Genomic DNA, 19,502 nt, shown 5'->3' on the forward strand with positions numbered 1-19,502 from the left:
GAATAGAAACAGTTTCATAGAGAACAAATTGGTGGATGCTACAGGGGTCGGGGGGAATGTGTGAGATAGGTGAAGGGGATTAAGAGGCACAAACTTCCAGCTATAAAATAAGTAAGTCACAAGGAAGAAAAATGCATCACAGGGAATATAGTCAATCATATTGTCGTAACTTTGCATGGTGACAGATGGTAACTACACATATCAAGGTAAACATTTCTTAATGTATATAAATGTTGAATCATTATGTTGTACACCTGAAACTAATATTGTATGTCAACTACACTTCAATTAAAAAAGAAAAGATGTACTGTTACGCTGAAAAAATAAATAAAATGGAAAAAAAATAAATAAATAAAAAAGAAAAGATGGGGCTAGGGTTGGTCAAATTTATGCCTCATTCTCAATGGTGCATATTTCTCTAGTGTTCAGAACACTTGTCTGTTTATATAATTTGTGTCTTCAGCAGACAATGCTGGACAAACACCATCTTTTTTCCCTGGTTCTCCTTTTTTAGATTCTATAGACCATTTTCTTTCTGTAATACAATTAATTCACACTTTTTGTTTCTTTTTTTTTTTAATTTTATTTATTTGACAGAGATTACAAGTAGGCAGAGAGGCAGGCAGAGAGAGGAGGAAGCAGGCCCTGCCAAGCAGAGATCCCAGTGTGGGGCTCGATCCCAGTACCCTGGGATCATGACCTGAGCCGAAAGCAGAGGCTTTAACCCACTGTGCCACCCAGGTGCCCCACACTTTTTGTTTCTCAATAATATCTTCCTTAGACCATATTCTCCTCGACTAGATGAAAACATCTTGCAAGACATTTACAGGCTACTTTTTGGCCCAGCAACTGGATTGGTTTATGCAACAGTTCCCTTTCAGAGGGAAACCTGATTTCCAAGCTCTGGGATACATCAGTGTAACATGTGTATCTGTTCATAGCCTTTGTGTGTTGGTTCATTTGGTTTTTTTCTAATAGATATGAAGGAACTCCTTATATATTTTAAGTATTACATATTGAACGCCACATTTGAGGGGAATATTCCCTATGCTGTTACTTTTACTTCCTTTGTGGTTTCTTCCATTATGTTAAAGCTAAAATAGTGAGCGGATAAAATAGTGAACAGATGCATTTACAAAATACAACGTAGTTAAGCACTTTAACAATTCGCGGCCTGGCTCCATGACTAATACTGCTGCATCCTTGGGCATGTTATTTAACTCTCTAGGCCTCTTTATCTATAAAAGAATGGTAACACACACGAGTAATAACAGCGCCTTGTAAGTTTTTAAAAGATTAAATCACTTTTCTTACTGGCTCAGCTCAATGACGAGCACATAAAAAGCGCTCAGTGTCTATAGCCTTCCGTGCAGCACCCAAACCTTGTCTAGATAGACTGCAGGATGGCTCTGTCTTAACCAAGCTCTGGAAAATCAGAGAATTTCTCTGAGGTGTCTTGCATTCTTCAAAGCTGAGTGATCCCAGCACCAAGTAGCAGCAGCCAATGTTTAGCCAGGGGGGCTGCAAAGCCTCCCTGTTCAGGTCCCCGGGTCCTCCCAGGGAAGGGGCGCGCGTGAGGGGGCGGGGCTCCCCGGCTGTTCCGCAGGCCTCCACCGCCCCGCTCACGGCCGCCGCTAGGGGGCGCGCTCCGGCCTAGCCGCGGGGCCCGGGAGCTCCCAGCGCGGACTTAGGGCCACTACACGGAAGGCGGGGACCAAGAGGCCTCGGCGGGGACAGCTGGCCCTACCCGGGCGGGCGGCGGGAGGGGGCGCTGCGGGGCCGGCCGGCCGCGGCACGGAGGAAGTACCGTCTTCGCCGCCACAGCCTCCTCAGGCCGCCGCGGGGCCCTTTCAGCCGGGCGGGCCGCGATGTCGTCCCGGCCGGGGCGCGACGATGCGGGTGCCGGCGGCTTGCGGCGGCCGCGGGATCCGAACGAGCAGGAGCTGCAGCGGCGCCGGGAGCAGAAGCGGCGGCGGCACGACGCGCAGCAGCTGCAGCAGCTCAAGCACCTGGAGTCCTTGTGAGTCCCCGCCGCCCCCGCTCCTCCGAGAGGCGCTGGGTCGCGGTGAGCCGGCGCCGCGGGGGCGCGGGAGGCCGGGTTCCCGGGGACCCGTGCGGCGCTGGCACCCAGACTTGCAGTTGCGCCTCCGCGAGGAGGAAAGGGCCGTTCCCTCGGCGCGCCGAGCGGCTTGGGTCAGCAGGGGAGCTCGGGCTTTATTCCCCGCCCGAGGTCATGCGGCCGCGGCTCTGCGTGGCGCTGAGACCGTGCGGCACTTCGTGGTCGCTGGGTGGAGAATTGGGGACTGAACACGCGGCAGGTGCGGTGAGCGCTGCCGTCCGGCCCTTTCAGGGTGGTCGGTTCACGGGGCCCGTCGGGCACCGGATAAACCCCCCATTCTCTTCATCTGCCGCTGAGAAGGGAAGAGAACACGCCGTCTTCTACCGTTAGTGCGGTGGAGAGGGGAGGGCTGGAGAATGGGGTGACGGACCTGTCCCTAAAGATCCCAAAGATGGAAGAGTGGAGACTTGTTCTCTTTAGTCTTGAGGGCTTTTACCAGCAAGTGGGGGCTACAAAGAGGCCAATTCCAGCTCAGCCAAAAGAATTAGGACCAGAGTCTCCTGGGGTTGCTGGTCAGCATGGCCTGACCGAAAGGGGCGCGGTGCGCCCCCAGCTCCGGCGGGGTCAGGGAGAGAGCCTGGAAGCCGCGGGAGGAGGGCGGGTTGTAAAGGAGACTGAAACCTCAGGTGGGAGATGGATTCATGACCTTCCCGTTCTTTTCTGTGATTCTGTCTTTCTGTAGTTAGCTGGCAGACTTGTAAGATTGGTGCTCACGGAGTTCTTCCATACACACTTCGATTTGATTTCAGGCACTTGCATTACCTAAGCTAAGATGATGATGTAAGGAAAAGTCCTCAAAGGACTCAGATTCTTTATAATTAATCTGGGAGCTTTGACACAAAATGCATTGCACTGTTGGAGGCTGGCCTGCTCTTTTCAGTGTGACCCTTGAGCCATCAACTATCTTCCTTTATATTTGTGAGAACAGTTGTAAATGGGATTTTTTAGGGAATGTGATTGCTAAAGATTTCACAATGTGTAGTTCCATCACACTCCTTTTCATCTTGGCAATAACAATTACATATTTTTCAGGAATTTGGATTTCTGTTAATTGGCCATATGTTGTTTTTGTACAACTCCTGTGGCTCATAGGAAGTATTACTGGATTATTGGATTCATAGACTACTACCAAACTCCCTTTGGTCTCTGTGCATAAGCCATGGCATCAGTATTTTAAATGAATGGCTGCAGATGAACTATATCATTTCCCCAGTTTGTGCAAATTTCCACTGTTCTCCTAGATTATGCCACCATGTTGTATAGGAAAATATTTTAAGCATTTGCTTTGGAAAAATCACTGTACCACACCTAAGAAGCTAAATCTATTCATGCCTACTTGTTTACTATGTAATCTTCATGGGGCAGATCCTCCTCTGCTCAGAAAAACTCCAGATTAGAGACTCATGGCCTTTGTCATTTACTCCCTGCCAAGTTGTTTTCTTCCACCTCTGTTGCCCCAGATCTTAGCCTCTGTGATGTTAGTGCTCCAGTCTAGAGGTGCCTCATAAGGTTCTTGAGAGCATGGACTTGTCTTCAACAAAGGACTGAAGCCAGCATTGTGAAGTGTGTGGGATAAGTCAATTGCCCAAAATACACAGTGAGAATGAATCGAAATTCAAACTAAAAGTTTTTACCTCCAAAGCCCATGAAGTTTCTACCCTGCCTTACTTTCCTTCTGCAGGATTCACATTAACACTGATTTAAAACTGAAAAATACTCCTGCTAGAATTCTACCTACTCCAAGAAGTTAGAATATTTCCTTGTATCAGGACAGTTATAAAGATGTATTGTCATTTCTGAGAGCAGTTTTCTTTATTTTATTTTATTTGATTTTATTTATTTGTCAGAGAGAGAATGTTTGTGTACATGCACAAGGAGGGGGAGCAGAAGGCAGAAAAAACAGCAGGGTCCCCGCTGAGCAAGGACCCTGGGATCATGACCTGAGTCGAAGGCAGAGGCCTAACCAACTGAGCCACCCAGGTAACCTGAGAGCAGTTTTCATTTTATATGTTTTTTGGATTTAACTAATTATATCCTTATGCCCTTAGTTCTCCCTTCTAGTACCTAACAACATGCCTAGCACAATATTTTATTACTTCTACAAGGAGTAAGTTTTTATATGGAATCTTTAATACTACCTGAATATCAAATTTAATTTTGCCTATTGTACCTGATCCTTTTTTCTAGTAGGAAAATATCAAGTTAGTTAGGGCTAGGATGGAGGTTATATTCCTCAAACTATTACAGAAATAGCATTGATTATTAAAACAGAAATCTAGCATATATAACTCTATAGCAGATATGAACTCCTAATAGCATATTTTTGCCTCCATTTTTCTTTCTTAGTCCCAAGTTATCTTGGTTTTTCTTTCAGAAATATATTGACCTGTGTTTATACCGACAGAGCTGTAATGTAGTTACCACTGATTTCATTTTCTTTTGCAATTAAAAAGCATTTTGCAAGTTAATGCATGTAGATTTGAATAGAATGAAAAACAAAGATCTCTTCCATTTATAATCCTTAGTTCCTATCCCTAGGGGCAAGCATGTAACTAGTTTCTTTGCTATCCTTTAGAGGTACCTAAAAGGTGTGTATCTGTGTGGCCATATATAGTCTCTTTCTTCCCATACACACAAAATAGAAGTTTATGAAATACACTGTTTTGTTCTGTATCTCCTCCCCCCCCCCTTTTTTTTAAATTTAAACTGATATGGAGCTTGCCCCGTGTCAATATATAATTCACTTTTTAAAGATTTATTGATGTGTATCTGTTCATAAATGTAAATCTGTTCATTATAGAACACCTAATTACTCACCCTTGCTTCACCATCTGGGTGCAGCAACGTTGAATCTCTCACATTTCCAAGTTTCTGGAATCTTCACAATTTTAAGCCAGCTGCTATGCCCAGATGTCCTCAGTAAAATGTTCTTTGTGGGGGTGCTAAATGGACCCAGGATGTTTGGTTATCACGTTTCTTTTTTTCATTCTTATTTTCCTTCATGGTCCCATAGGCATTCACAGTTAAAAGCCAAATAAACACCCACGTGGTGTATGTTCTAGCTAGAAGTGGGTCAGCACTGAAAAGTGAACATGAGCATTTGGTACTAATTATCCAGATTTGGAGTCCAGAATCCTTTTGGGGCAATTCCGGCAGAGTAATGGGAAGTGAAAATGAATTGGTTGCATAGGCATATTGTATATGTTCCCTTGGCGGGGGTGGTCTGAGCGCTCAAAGGGAAAGTCCATTCCCTGCTTACTCTAGCAGTATTCTTACTGAATGCTGCCTGTCGTCCAGGCACTGTGCAAGGGTCCTGGACCCTGGGTCCAGTGAGGCTGTCAGAGAGCTGAGGAGCAGATGGCTCACTCTGCAGGCAGGGTGTGTGGGCAGAATTTGAACCAGGATCTGCAGGGAAATGGGAGAGGAAGCCTCTAGGACAGATCAACTCCATTTCCTTCCCTTCCAACAGGCCCTTCCCTCCAGCTTTGCTCCTGCCTCCCCGCCTCATGCTGCCCCCAACCAAGTAAGAAAAGACTTCTTAACCTCCTCCCCCATGTGCCTCTTCAGTATTGAGTAAGTGGATGTTATGCTACACAAACTGACAGCTGTGACAGTTTGGAACCATGATTAGCTCACAGGTCTTCTTTGACATTTCCCCTGTAATCTCTTGCTTTCTATTCTTCAACAATAAAGTCACTGTGCTCAAACAGCTAGTTATTACCTCAGTGAATTTCAGCTCTGGATCTCTGCAAGATGTGGTATAGCATCAGTTTATTTATATGGGATCTCCAACTGCTGGGCATATTTTATTAACTGCTTTCAATTTAATGTACTTTTAAGGTTTTACTAAAAATATCCTTATTTTGGCCTGCAGTTGCTTTTTGTTCACTAAAACGTGTTACATTCCTGTTAACATGATTGATGATGATTTTTTCTTTTCATTTCTAGTTATGAAAAACCTCCTCCTGGGCTTATCAAGGTCAGTGTGAAGTTTGTGCCTTTGGTCGTCCTCTTAGACATATTTGACTCAGTGCTCAGACTCAGTAACTTGTTATGAAAACCTGTTGCATATGGTTTTAAACGTCCTTTTATGGAACCCTGCTTCTTCCTGCAGATGCCAGTCGATTCATACACTTTGGGCTTTCTGTGTCCAGCCTGTGCCTTTGTAGAAATGTAATCAGCCATGTGTCTGTTCCCTAAGAAACGGTGGCAGGCCCACATGTTCCTCAGCGATCAGTCCCCTTCTCCCTCTCCCTCTCTCTCTCTCTCTCTTTCTCGCTGTGGCTGCATCTTCTCGCAGCTACGCTCCTTCTCTGACTTGCTGCTGGTTTCCTGAGTATCATTAGCTCAGAGAACAGTAGTCTCTGAGGAAACTGGAAGGTCTCCTGGTCCTGCCCCTGGTGCAGGACACCCCCCTACCCACCTCCACCCCTGGCAGCACCTGGCCCTAGAGTCCAGTCTCTCTGCGGGAGGGAGACCTAGAGGGCTCCGTGGAGGCCAGAACAGCTTTCTGCTTGCTCTGTTCAGTGAAAAGGAAAGATTGTTACAAAACCTTCTTTCATTATAAATTTAATATTCATGGGAACTGAAAACAATCAGATGGTTAAAAAAAAAAGCACCTTAATTGTGTAACAAAGTTATTTGGTGGTAAAACACACTTCATAAATACAGCAGGTATGAGATTGTAAAATATAACAGTGGTTTCCAAGGGATAATAATTTTTTTTAGCTTAACATGTTATTTTTATTATTTCAGGAAATCTTGTTTAACTCTATACTTTGCTTCATTCTACAAGGCTTTTAAAGGTAGCAGAAAAGTTTGTGATCTGAATCTAATTTTTGTGATCTAGAATCAGGATTTGGAGCTCACAAATCATTCCCAAGTGAACAATACTAGTAATATCTCTCTAAGAGTAACTATATCATTTTTATGATATAGTTCTTCTGGTACATTTATTTCTGGTTTTTCTGTCAGATATAATTTGTTTTTCTTTCTAGTACTTGAGAGGGTGACTTAGGATGACATGGGCATGTCCAGCCCATGAGAGGGCCAGCCAGTGCTGTGTTCTGAAGCAGGTAGGAGAGAATTCCTGGGCTTTTTTGCCATGTTGTGTACAGGCTGTTTCCTTTTTTAGGAAGATGAGACTAAACCGGAAGACTGTATACCAGATGTACCAGGCAATGAACATGCCAGAGAATTTCTGGCTCATGCACCAACAAAAGGACTTTGGATGCCACTGGGGAAAGAAGTCAAAGTTATGCAGTGTGAGCACAGGAGAGTTGCAAGTAACACTCCTCCATACACGCAAGTTATACACAACGATTTACAAAGTGTGTTTACTTTTTTTGTTGTTTAATTTGTTGTCACCGCAGCCCTGTTAAGCCAAGGCATAATCTCTGTTTTATAGTTAAGGAAGCTGATCTGCATATGTGTTCGTAGTCTGAGGTAAGAGGTAGAGGAGAGCTTTAACTCCAGGGCTTCTGACTCCAAGGGCAGTGGTCACCCACAGGACCATAGCTGCCTTTGGAGTTCACTCTTCAGCAATACTCCAGTAACAAAAAGGATATTCCATTGTAGAAATGCCAGGAAGGACAAGGGATGTATTGGAAGGCAGGTCCCTTTGGGTCTTGCATCATCATTCACCACCACACCCCCGCATCAAGGTCAGTGTTAAGGTTTCATCCATGTAACCTGAGAGGAGCTGTGGGCCCCAGAGGGTGGGTCCATAAGGTGTGTTGTTCGTGCACGCCCCCACCCCACCAGGGCCACAACACTTTCATCTAGCATAAGATGGTATTTGAAGAAAGGGTAGTGCTACCTTTTAAAGACATTTGTTTGTCCAAAGATTCTTCATACACATAATTAAAATAGTTTCCAATCTCTTTTTCTCCATTTCCATTTACAGATTTTTTTTTTTTTACTTGGCTATTTTGATATTTATCTTCATATGTCTAAGATCACATATGTATTGATTTTTCAGGTTTAGGTGTTATTTGTTGACATTGTACAATGGAAGATGAGAATTTAGCTCTCTCCTGGTCCTAACACACACATCTACCCTTATGATATCACATCTTCCCCAAAATGGTTTTTTCATAATTTTGGTTAGATAAGTCTTTGATGTTTATTTTGTTATGATAATATCCAAAGCTGAATCATATAGGAAACTGATTACTTTTCGTTTCATGCATCCTGAAGACTTCCCTTCTTTTCCCTGGATTAATGGTTGTCTTGTTTTTTGGTATTTGTGTGTGCATGTGTGTGTTTTGTTTTATTCTGTTATTGTTTTTGGCTTCTATGTACTGATTTTTACTCAACCTCAAATTGTTCTAAAGGTTCAATCTTAAGACCTTCACATGCTTAAGGCATTCTATTAATTTCATCCTCTGACAGTGGTTGCTCCCACGCTTGTCATCCAGAGATCTCCCTTTGCTTTGGGTTTTGAATTGAATGTTTGTGTCCCTCTACAAATTCATATGTTGAAGCCCTAATCCCCTGTGGGATGGTATTTGGAGATGGGGTCTTTGGGTAGTGATTAGGATTAGATGAAGTAATGAGGGTGTCTCTGATGATGTGATTAGTTCCTCTTAAGAAGAGACCAGAGAGCTTGCTCTCTCCACTGTGAGGACACACTATGAGAGGACACAGCTGTCTACAAGTCAGTAGAGTAATCATCAGAAAACAACCTTGTTGGCAGCCAAATTGTAGATTTCCAGTGTCCAGCACTGTGAGAAAATAAATTCCTGTTGTGTAAGTGACCCAGTCTATATTTTGTTAGGGGGATCCCGAACTAAGACACCATCATTCTGCAGTTTCCCTTAGTTTCTTTCCTCTGTTGAATCTTCTGTTTCCTATATGTTGAGTCATCTTTTTTGTTATGATCTCCTGTTATGTTGGAGCCAAGACCATTAAATGGGGAAAGGACAGTTTAAAAAAAAAAAAGAAAAAAGAACAGTTATTCCCATGCAAAAGAATGAGTTGGACCCTTATCTACTATAAAATCTCTTAGAAGAAAACTTAGGGCAAAGCTGTACAAAATTGGATTTGGCAGTGATTTCTTGGATCAAACACCAAAAGTACAAGCAACAACCAAAAAAAGGGACAAATTTGACTTCAAAATTTTGTGAATAAAAACATTATCAATAGAGTAAAAAGGCAGGTTTCAGAATGGGAGAAAATATTTGCAAATCATATCTGAAAAAGGATTATATCTATAAAATATAGAGAACTCCTAAAAACAATGAAGAGACAATCTGATTGAAATTTGGTAAAAGACTTGAATAGACATTTCTCTAAAGAAGGTATACTGATATCCAGTAAGCTCATGAAACGATTCTCAGTGTCAATAATCATTCAGGAAATACAAATCAAATGTACAGCGAAATATCACCTCATACCCATTAGGATGGGTACTAATCAAAAAAACGGAATGTAACAGATGTTGGCACATGGGCACATCCTTCTAGCTTCCCAGGATCGTGTCAGAATTTTTGAAAGCCCTCCATGGACATCTCACTCCCCAGATCTTTTACATTTTTAGCTGGGTTCTTGTTTATCAAATGATATCACAGCCATTGGCAACTGTGATGTTACACAATTGCAGGTGGTTGTTTTCAACAGATATCCTGAGGGATTGGGCTTTAGGAAACGCTGTATGACTGGTTACATAGCAACAACATGCTGCCAGTGTGGCTCTATGCTCTGGGATTAGGGGTTTTTGGGGGGCTCAAAACCTGGTCTTACCCCCTTGAGGGTTCAGGACTCTTGCTTTTCATAGCTGGCATGGTTGCAAGGCTGTTGGTTTTTAAGTTTATTATGGAGATCAGGAGAGAGGGCTGGGAGTGGGTCAGGTTAAAATGCCAGAAATCCTGCTGTTCTTACCAAACTTCACTAGTTTTTCTTTTCTTTTCTTTTTTTTAAGATTTTTATTTATTTGACAGAGAGAGATCACAAGTAGGCAGAGAGGCAGGCAGAGAGAGTGAGAGGGAAGCAGGCTCCCTGCCAAGCAGAGAGCCCGATGCGGGAGTCGATCCCAGGACCCTGAGATCATGACCTGAGCTGAAGGCAGTGGCTTAAACCACTGAGCCACCTAGGCGCCCCTTCACTAGTTTTTCTTGAATGAATGCTCCTCAGATTGTGGCAAACCTTTGGTTAATTTCTAGAGTTTCAAATAAATTGATTTGGGCAAGTTTGCAACTATTTCCAGTGCTTTTATGTCACTTTTTTTTGTCACTTGGGCTTTTTTTTTTTTAAGATTTTATTTATTTATTTGACAGATAGAGATCACAAGTAGGGAGAGAGACAGGCAGAGAGAGAGAGAGGAGGAAGCAGGTTCCCTGCCAAGCAGAGAGCCCGATGCGGGGCTCCATCCCAGAACCCTGGGATCATGACCTGAGCCGAAGGCAGAGGCTTTAACCCACTGAGCCACCCAGGCACCCCCACTTGGGCATTCTTGAATTGCTTCCTGGCTTGTTCCTTTTGAAAAGAATCCTCTTCATTGTCATATTTATGGGATATCAGGAAGAGAATGAAAGCAAGTAAAAATGTGTTTAGTTTGTCATCTTTACTTGGAAATCTATAGGTTTGTGGGTTTGTTTGTTTTTTTTAAGTTTGAAAACCACTGCTCTGTTTTATGAGGTGGTTACTTACATTATTTATTTTAGAGAATGGGAATGAGCATGGTTAAGTGGGGGAAGAAAGGGGCAGAAGGAGAAAATCTTCAAGCAGACTACCTTCTAGCTGGGAGCCCTGCCCAGGGCTTGATCTTACAATACATGAGCTCATGACCTAGCCAAAACCAAGAGTCGGATGCTTAACAGACTGTACCACTCACGTGCCTCCATTTCAATTACCATTTTATCATTATTTGCATTGACTTGGAAAATAAGTGTCTGGACTGGGACCAGAGCCAGTTTTACTCTCTTCTGATTTTCAAGGGCCCTCAGGGGACATAATGATGTGTTGATATGGTCATAAATTTTGTGAAATTTGCCAAGGCAAGATTTTTTTTTTTTTTTCCTAAAGAACCCCCACCATAATTTAAACTCAGGCCCCACAAAATTTTGACTCATCCCAAGTGGGATAAAAGACACATGTACATGTACATCCTTTCATTGATTTTACTGATTGTGGTGTTATCTAGAACAGTGGTTCTCAAACTTTAATATGTCTATGAATCACCAACTAATCTTAAAATTCTTGTGTTTCCGCATTTCTGGGATGGGTCTAACACTATGCATTTCTAACCGTCTCCCATGTGTTGCTGATTTTACTTGCCCACGACCGCATTTTGAATAACAAGAATCACCTTTCCTTTAACAGTAACAGAATTTTGAACCCCAAGAACTTTGGTTGGAAGGAGTATAATCCTTCTTTCCTGAACTTTAAATGTCTGGGGAGTTAAAGACAGGGACAGCTCAGAGGCAATCAGCAAAGAATCTCCAGACTTCATTCTTTTGTAATGGTTTCCTGTATCCAACCCTCAGAATTAAAAGAGAACATCCCTTCTCTTTCACTTCATACTTTGAGTACCTGTCAGCACAGAGCAAACTTGGCTGATCTTACTCCTGCTTCCTGCTTCCTGACTTCCTTGGTTGGAGTTCCTTAACATCCAAAAACAGGGTCTCACTTAACTCACCACTCATATGACTTCCTGATTGCCTCAAATCCAGATGGTTCTGAGAGGATGAAAACAGGTGAGGGAAGTAACAAGGATCTCACCCATTCCTGCTTTGTTCACCACTTCATTTTTCCCACATCAATGCCAGATGCCAAGTCTGTAGTCACTGAAATTCCATGAAGGTGTGTGTTTCCCTCTTTTGCCCAGGAATGTGTGTGTGCATTTTCCTATTATGCCTCCTCCCAGTTCCTCATCAGGGCCATCTTCTTCTAATAATAAACCTTTTACAAAGGACAGTTTCCCTATTCAGCAGGTGAGGCTATATTAGAGTGCTAATGGAATTAACATTGTAAGATAATTTCTGATTTGTTTTAATTAAAGGTGAGGGATTTTTTGGTAGTTATTTACTCAATCAGAGAAAGAAGTTATTTGCTCTAGTATCTAAAATTGTAAATGAGAATCAGAGTCTCTTGATGAATAGAAGAGACCTCCCCTTTGAAAAATACTATAAGCTACAGTCTAAAAACAATTTCACTCTATAGTACTTTTACATTGGATTACTTAATACCTATCTGGTGAAGTGATATTTATTCCTAAAGCTACATGAATAAAGATTGTTTGGGGAAGCAATTAGTTTCCCTTTATTTCCTAGGATCTTACATGGTTTATCCACTCATTGCATTTGCTTTTAGAATTGGAGTTTAATGAAGAAAAACTTTAATATGATCTACTGATTCTTCATCTTCATTAGATGAAATTGTTATCTTACAGACATATGTCTCTTTTTCCTTTGTTTTTAGGTTGGCGGTGTAAATGGTATGGTCACCGAACAGGCGACAAAAAAATGACCTTTTTTTTTTATCAAAGGCAACCAGAAGTTAGAACAGTCAGAGTAGTAAGCAGAACCCTACCTTGTCAATTTACATTTTTCAGAAATAGTGGATAGTAATGAAACAGGCAGTAATCAGTGAACTGGAAGTTCACATAAAATACATTTGCAGAAGCTTTTTCGCCAGAGTATCCGGTGTTGACTACATCTCTCTCTTTTTTTTTAAGATTTTATTTATTTATTTGACAGACAGAGATCACAAGTAGGCAGAGAGGCAGGCGGGGCGGGGTGGGGGAAGCAGGCTCCCTGCATAGCAGAGAGCCTGATGTGGGGCTCGATCCCAGGACTCTGGGATCATGACCTGAGCTGAAGGCAGTGGCCTTAACCCACTGAGCCACCCAGGCGCCCCTACATCTCTTATTAAATTACATTTGTGTGACAGTTAACAAAAAACTAACTTTTTATTAAAGTGTTATTTGTTTATACCTTGGGAATGATTCTTTTTCTAAAGCAGACTTTGTTAATTATTCAATCACTTCTTTTAACTTATATAAAAACTCATGTTTCATGAATTTTCATGAGGGTTTTAGTTTCCCAGTCTTTAAAGACTAGATGTCTTTAAATTATAAGCTAGAAGGGCACCTGGGTGACTCAGTGGGTTGAGCCTCTGCCTTCAGCTCTGGTCATGATCTCAGGGTCCTGGGATTGAGCCCTGCATCAGGCTCTCTGCTCAGCAGGGAGCCTGCTTCCCTCTCTCTCTCTCTGCCTGCTTGTGATCTCTGTCAAATAAATAAATTTAATTTAATTTAAATAAATAATAAGCTAGAAGTGTTATATAAATTGTATATGCTCTTCAGTTGACAGTAAAATGGTATATCATTCCCTTACTTTATTTTATTTTTATTTTTATTTATTTATTTTTTAAAGATTTTATTTATTCATTTGACAGAGAGAGAGATCACAAGTAGGCAGAGAGGCAGGCAGAGAGAGAGGAGGAAGCAGGCTCCCTGCAGAGCAGAGAGGCCGATGCGGGGCTCGATCCCAGGACCCTGAGATCATGACCCAAGCCGAAGGCAGCGGCTTAATCCACTGAGCCACCCAGGCGCCCCTCCCTTACTTTATTTTAATAATATCTAAGTGTACTGAGATTATCAGCATATATCAAACTGGGGCCAACATTCACTAAAGTTTTTAAGACATTTAAAGCATTGTGGGGGCGCCTGGGTGGCTCAGTGGGTTAAAGCCTCTGCCTTTCGCTCAGGTCGTGATCCCAGGGTCCTGGGATCGAGCCCGGCATCGGGCTCTCTGCTTGGCAGGGAGCCTGCTTCCTCCTCTCTCTCTCTCTGCCTGCCTCTCTCCCTACTTGTGATCTCTATCTGTCAAAAAATAAAATAAAATCTTAAAAAAAAAAAATAAATAAAATAAAACATTGTGGGGCAGGGGTGCCTGGGTGGCTCAGTAGTTTAAAGCCTCTGCCTTCAGCATGGGTCGTGGTCCTGGGGTCGTGGGATCGAGCCCTGCATCAGGCTCTCTGCTCGGCGTCCTCCCCCACTCTCCGCCTGCCTCTCTGCCTCCTTGTGATCTCTGTCTGTCAAATACATAAATAAAACCTAAAAAAAAAAACATTGTGGGGCAACTGGGTGGCTCAGTTGGTAACCTGCCTTCAGCTCAGATCGTGATCCCAGGGTCCTGGGACTTAGCCTCACATCAGTCTCCCTGCTCAGCGGAGAGTCTGCTTCTCCCTTTTCTTCTGTCCCCCACCCGCTTATGCTCTCTCTCTTTCTCAAATAAATAAACTCTTTTTAAAAAAAGACATTTAATTATGGCTTTAATTTTCTGAAATTATTTAATATTAATTATTTAATAATTATTTAATAATCTGAAATTATTAATAACCTAGGTGGAATGTCAGTTTTTACAGATACTATAACTAAAATATAGTTTGGTGATAAATCTCAAAAACTTTGAAGATAATCGTATTTTTTTGGGCTCAGAAATCCGATTTAAGGAATTTAAGGATATAAGAGAAAATCAATATGTACACAACTGTTTATGAATAAGGATATGTATATATAAGGATAATTCTTATAATTTATGATTAAAACAATGGAAACAAAAGAAAAATGGTAAATTTAATAGTCCAACATATCAACATAAATTTCTGTAAATGCAGATTAGTCATTAGAAATTATTATTTACATATTTTGAGATTTTATTTTTAAGTAATCTCTACACCCAGCCAGGGGCTGGAACTCACAACCCTGAAATCAAGAGTTGCATACTTTACTGACTGAGCCAGCCAGGTACCCCAGGAATTATGTTTTAGAGGACATTATGTCAGGCACCTGGGTGGCTCAGTCTGTTAAGCATCTGCTTTCAGCTCAGGTATGATCCCAGGGTCCTGGAATCTAGCCCCACATCTAGCTCCCTGCTCACTGGGGAGACTGCTTCTCCCTCCACTCTGCATGCTCTCTCTCTCACTCTCAAATAAATAAAATCTTAAAAAAAAAAGGACGTAATGTCATGAGAAAATATTCACAAAGACATAAGTGAAAAACAAGAGTTGTGTATATAAGAGGATTACAGTTTTTCATAAATTACTAATAATGATTGAAAGAAAGAGATCAAATGTTAATAGTACCTCCCCAGGAAGGGAGGTAATAGGGTCTTTTTAAAAGATTATTTACTTTGAGAGAGAGAAAGAGAGTGTATATACATGTGCACACAAGTTGGGGGAGGGACAGAGGGGAGAATTTTCACGCATACTCCCTGCTGAGTGCGGAGCCCAATGTGGGGTTCAGTCTCATTACCCATGAGATCATGACCTGAGCAGAAACCAACTGACTGAGCCACCCAAGTGCCCCAGTAGGATTTTGTTTGTCTTGCAGGGCTTGAACTCACAACCTTGAGATTAATACCTAAGCTGAGTTTTTTGTTTGTTTGTTTGTTTTTTAAGATTTAGAGTGGACATCTAACCAACTGAGCCACCCAGGTGCCCCTTGTTTGTTTGTTTGTTTTTTAAAGATTTCATTTATTTATTTGACAGAGAGAGACAGCAAGAGATAGAATACAAGCAGGGGGAGTGGGAGAGGGAGAAGTATGTTCTTATGTTCTTTATGTTCTTATAAAGGATATTTCAATTATAATCTATATTTTTCTAATTAGAAAGTCCTTTGTCACAGCCTTCAGCAGGTTTGCAGTGATAATAACCCTTAGGAAGGATTAGAACATGTTAAATAATTATACCAAATAGGAAAAAAAAACTGCTTTCAGTCACATATGGATTTAATTTTTATTTAACTAATAATCCATGAAGCCTAACGCAACCTTAACCTTTTCTCATCCTCAAGGCACATGAAGATCCCATGTATGACATCATACGAGAGAATAAAAGACATGAAAAGGATATAAGGTGAGATGGTCCTGGTGCTAACAATACCCCCTTAAAGTCTGAAGTTATATAAAGTTGGAAACACCAGTTCCAGTATTAGATGAGTGTTTTGGTGACTATGGTACTTCAGTTGTCAACTATTTGGAAGGCAGGAATCATCACAGGAAAGGCCAGTGGGTAGGGAACCTGCAGGACAGCTTCATTTCACTTGGGTTAGGTTAAAGCAGTGGGCTTGGTCCTGCCTGCTCACACCCTGATAGTTGATGTTGACAGTTGTAACTTAGTTTATCTTCTCCAGTGTCTTTACAGAGCTGAGCTATTCTTAAAAATTATCCTTAGACATGAATAAAGATAAGATGAAGAAAGTGGAGGGTTTGATTTTCTCCAACTGGTTACATAGAGTTCTGATTGTTAAAGAGATAGATTATCTAGATTATCAAGTGGCCAACTTGAGTGGTTGTGGGTGGTTGGAGGGTGCTGATGAAGGAAGGGAAGCATCTGTTTGAAGTTATGTAGCAAGGACTGGAAAAACATGCAGAAATATTTAGGACAGTGAAAAAAATACAGAATGTTTTATACACTGGATACACTCCTGTCAAAGAGGCACCAGTGTGGACAAGAATGGGGAAAACATGGACAAGAATGGGGGAAAATAAAAATAGTATCTTCAGTAAGGTGGTTATTCATGATGTTTTTTACCCTCACTGCTGCTCTTACATAATTTTTATCTACCTTTTTTTCGAGTTAAATATGGTTCTTTGGTTAATCTTCTATGTGTAGGATACAGCAGTTGAAACAGTTACTGGAGGATTCTACCTCCGATGAGGATGGGAGCAGCTCCAGTTCCTCAACAAGTAAAGAGAAACACAAGAAAAAGAAGAAGAAAGAAAAGCATAAGGAAAAGAAGAAGAAGAAGAAACAAAAGCATACATTCCAAGTCAAATGAGAGTTCAGACTCGGACTGAACAACTCGACTTGTTCAACATTCTCTTCTCCCAAATCAGACACTGCGGCCAAAGACCAGAGGCGTGCGATCGGGGAGGACTAGGAGAGAGCCGCCGAGAGAGCAGGGTATTTGGTTTCCCGCATGTGAATTCTCACCTGCCTTCCAGCAGAGGTGTGACCCCAGGAGGGTGAGTTGTACTGTCCTGGGCGCTAGCTCTGGACAGCAGCTGATGTCAGGCAGGAGAGCTTTGTCCACTGTCGTCCTCCCGCTGATCCCTGCAGTTTGTGATTCCTTCAAGCTGCCTCTGCCAGGGAGGCGGGACCGAGGGAATGAGTCTCTGAGGACGCTCCAGGTGCTGCTGCAGCCTTTCCTCCCCAGGGCGCTACTTAGTTCCCAGAGACTTCAGGTTTGATTTTTCTCTGTATGCGAGGATAATAAAAGCTCATTATTTTATTTATTTAGAAAATATTCATTATTTTTGAATCGTAATATACTTACACAGTCCAAATTTAAAAGGTTCATAAGGTGTGTTTGATGAGGAAAAATCTTCCTCTTCTCTCTCCCAGCCACTCAGTTCCCTTCCCCCATGGCTAATTTTACCAATTTCTTGTGAAGTCATCCAGAAATATTTTTATATCATAGAAAAAATGTTTTCTCTCTTTTTAACATACCATAAACATTTGTCTGCACCATTTCTTTTTCATTTTTTTACTGAACAATATAAAGCATATTGGGCCTTCCTGCACTCAAAAGATCCCTGTTCATAAACCCCTGGCATGATTGCTTGAGATTTTTTTTTTTTATAGTGAGATATACTGTAATACCATTGATAAATCATGTATTTAACTTGCTTATGTTTTATTGCTATTTTCCCATGACTATTATTATTTCCATAATAATAGATTCAGAAAAATTATAATGGTATAGAGATTATTACACTGGGTCAGCTACCCACATCCCCATATACATCTTCATCCCGTTGGCTAAGCACAGCCCACCTGGGAACTTGTCCCTTTGACTGCGCTGCAGCTGAGGCAGCTCAGCAGGTTGGGTAGGCCTGCAACTTGGGGAGGGTGTCTGTTCTTTGCCAAGCCAAAGCAGAGCCGGATCTTGCTCATAAGCAAGTGTCCCTCCCTCACCATCGTCTGTTGCTGCTTTCATCATTCTGGGTCCCAGGAACACATTATTCCTACTTTATGCCACTTTCCCTGGGGATTCCCCCTCTTTTTTTTAATTTTAATTTTTAAAAATTTTTAAAGATTTTATTTGATAGTGGGCATGTGTGCACATAAGTGGGGGAGGAGCAGAGGGCGAGGAAGAAGCAGGCTGAGCAGGGAGCCCCACGTTGGGACCCATCTTAGGACCCTGGGATCATGACAGGCAGACCCTTAACAGACTGAGCCACCTAGGCGTCCCGCCCCTCTCTTTAAAGTATAAATGATGCAGGCCGGGTTGACTCTTTCTCCAGCTCTCTTCACTTAGTGCTCCTAGTCTTGGCCTTAGAAAATTTATCTCAGTAACACAGTTGACCCAGATTGGAATGGCCAGGATTTGTCAATACTGAAAATTATAAGGCCAGTAAATTCAGCCATGTCTTACACCTACCCTTGGCATCCTAGCTCAACATGCAGCAGGAAATTCTCCTTGCAGGAATTTTCTTCCTCCTCCAGGAAACCCATTCATCATAAACATACTCAATGACAATACAGGAGAATAATATAGATGATTGTCAAACTTACGGTGCAGCAAAATCATCTGGGGTGATTGTTAAAACAGATTCCTGTGTCTTAACTCCTAGAATTTTAGAATTTCTGATTACTAGGTCTGGAGTGGACTGGATAATTTGCGGTTGTGACAAATGCCCAAATGATGCTGACACTGTTGGTCTGGGGGCCAGACTTAGAGAACCACTGCTCTAAATGTTAAACCTCTTCCTGATTTTTTATTGTTATTGTTATTGTTGTTTTTAATCTAATTTTTTTCAGTGTAAACCTCTTTCTGAAGCCTTCCTTTACTTCCTGCTTTAATTGAGATCTTGTGATGCCCCCTGGGTGGCTCAGTCCATTAAGTGTCTGCCTCCAGCTCAGGTCATGATCTCAGGGTCCTGCGATTGACTCCTGTATTAGTCCCCTGCTCCACAGGGAGCCTCGTTCTCCCTCTCCACTCATGCTCTCTTTCACTATCTCAAAGAAATAAATAAAATCCTTGAAAGAAAGAAAGAAAGAAAGAGAAAAAGAGAAAGAAAGAAGGAAAGATATCTTGCCATCTACTGCAACCCTTGCAAGTTAATTCCTGTCTCTTCTCTCTCACTCCAGGTTTCTCTGTCTACTGTTTCTGGCCTAGGTTCCATGGTCCTTTACTACAGTCTGTCATATCCCGTGACCTGTAGTCTTTTTGCCCAGTTTACCCAGAAGAACGTCAACCTAACCTCTTTTTCCTCTGCTCCAACTCCCAGACTACTGAGCCTATCAAGCTGATCAAAGTTCTTCATCCTAAAATCTCCCCTTTCAGACTCAGTACTCTCCAGTCCTATTTAGGAAAGGAAGAGAAGTCACCAGACCTCCTTCTACTAAGGTATCTATCAACCTGTCATTGTGG

At 42.0% G+C, this 19,502-nt stretch overlaps 1 pseudogene; it reads left to right on the forward strand.

The window, feature by feature from the left end:
* The first annotated feature begins 1,767 nt into the window (after positions 1-1,767).
* Positions 1,768-19,046, forward strand: LOC123951775 (annotated as a pseudogene).
* Positions 19,047-19,502: the final 456 nt, after the last annotated feature.

This window comes from Meles meles, chromosome 10, assembly GCF_922984935.1.
Source record: "Meles meles chromosome 10, mMelMel3.1 paternal haplotype, whole genome shotgun sequence".
NCBI lineage: Eukaryota > Metazoa > Chordata > Mammalia > Carnivora > Mustelidae > Meles > Meles meles.